The sequence below is a fragment of the Mus musculus genome, chromosome 14 (assembly GCF_000001635.26).
Source record: "Mus musculus strain C57BL/6J chromosome 14, GRCm38.p6 C57BL/6J".
NCBI lineage: Eukaryota > Metazoa > Chordata > Mammalia > Rodentia > Muridae > Mus > Mus musculus.
Window position 1 is genome coordinate 91,107,152 of NC_000080.6, and position 1,838 is coordinate 91,108,989.

The 1,838-nt window shown below is 42.6% G+C and overlaps 1 pseudogene; it reads right to left on the reverse strand.

Moving 5' to 3' along the window:
* Nucleotides 1-1,027: 1,027 nt before the first annotated feature.
* Gm23225 lies at nt 1,028-1,141 on the reverse strand (annotated as a pseudogene).
* Between the last annotated feature and the right edge of the window lie 697 nt (nt 1,142-1,838).

Genomic DNA, 1,838 nt, shown 5'->3' on the forward strand with positions numbered 1-1,838 from the left:
GGGATGGTCTCTCAAATATACTGTTGTTGACACTAGAGTCAGCTCTATTATGTGGCCCAGGACAAGTGGATGGCACTCTATCCCAAATGTAGTGCTGCAGCTTGTGAGGACAGGGTCAGTTTTCTTGCTTTCATGACCACAGAGTCAGGTCTCCCACCTGCTTCCAGAGGTGACAGTTTGGGAAGAAGGGAGAAGGGTTTTTTTTCCATCCATGTCACAGCACAGGAGACAAGTGACAAATCTAACTCTCTCACGGGGCCTGCTTACCTCCAATTTCTGGGATATGTATGGTACTTTTCTCTTGAGTACTGTGACTGGAGTCAGCTCTCCCAAAATATTCAGGTAAAGAGTGGGACCAGTTCTGCACAACCCTCAGACATCAAAATGCCCCAGAGACAGCCCAGACCTGGCCTTTGGTGGTAACAAATCCTTGCTGCTGGAAGACCACAGAACCAGATGTGGCTTCCGGTGGCAGTACTAGACAGAACCCCACTGCGGAAACGGGACATCACAGGCTGCTGAAATCAGTCTGTTCCACAGTACTATCGAGTCTCCAATTCTGCCTCTCTTCATTGTGCCCACATCCTTTTGCTTCTCTTTCTTCTCCATCTCTCTACCACTTACTTGCTCCTCTTACTAATTCTTTGAGTCTCTGCATAGTTGTGGCCATCTCAGGAGCGGTCTTAGGAGTCCTATGCCCTTCCTGTGCATTATGTCACCAGGCAGGGGTCATCTTGAATATGGTATGTCCTCAGGCCTGCAAGGGGCAAGACTGATGGTTGTCTCAGGCTACCTCCTTCTCTGGGTCTCATGGTGCCAAAATGGTGGTCATCCTGGTCTTGTTCCTCACCCTGCCTGCCCATGTGTCCCTGTACTATATTCCTCTGTCTCAGATTCACTTTAGCTGGAGGCCCAAAATCCCAGGTTGGGTTCTTCTATCCTCCAGCTTGCTCCCTGAGTCCCTATCCAGTCCAGCGTGGCGTTAGATTGGTGGTCATCTCTGGCTTTCTCTTTTTTTTTTTCAGGGAGTGTTAGGCTATTAATCATTCATATGTTCACCGGTCAGAACACTGGGCTTAGACATAGCCTCTCTCCTCTCTGCCATAACACAGAAGCCACACATGCAAGGCCTCTATGCACAACTAATTAACATTACTAAATTTACCTTTTCAGTATGTTATCGAAAATTGCATGAAAAGATTTACAAAAGTTATTATAGCTACATCTTCCCTGCAGTTTGTACAAGTAAACTCTTTCAAATGTGTCTAAATGAAGAAGCGTTTCAAAATCATAAATAGTGTTGAAAAAGTTCATTGCTATAGACCATTAAAAAAGACTGACTTACTTCAACAGAATACTTTCTAGTGAAATAAGATTTTAAAGCAGAATATAGCTTGAGTAGTTATTAAGAGACATTGAAGCAAAACCAAATGGGAAGAATTTATGCTTCTGAGTGCTTGGCTGATTTTTTTTTTTTTTACACTCATGTTGAAGCAAGATTGAATCTGTGCTTTTCCAGTTCTGTGTGTCAGGTAAAACATAGCAGGGGGTGAAATGAATTCATCTTTCTGTCTTCAAGTAAACTAAAAGCAATTTTTGTCTTCCCATGTGGTCACTTGAGGTGCTTGTCATGTTCAAGCTAATGATATCAGGCACCCTCAGGTTGTTTAAGTATTCATGAAGTAATTAAATTCTCATTAACATATAAATAAAAGAAAACTGAAAACAAGTTTAGCAGGCACCTAACATCTGTTCTAATGCTTTTAAGTATTAAAATTTGCCACACAGAGAAGGAAAAGTGCATTCTGCTGGGGAAGTACTTTGCATAGATTATTTAT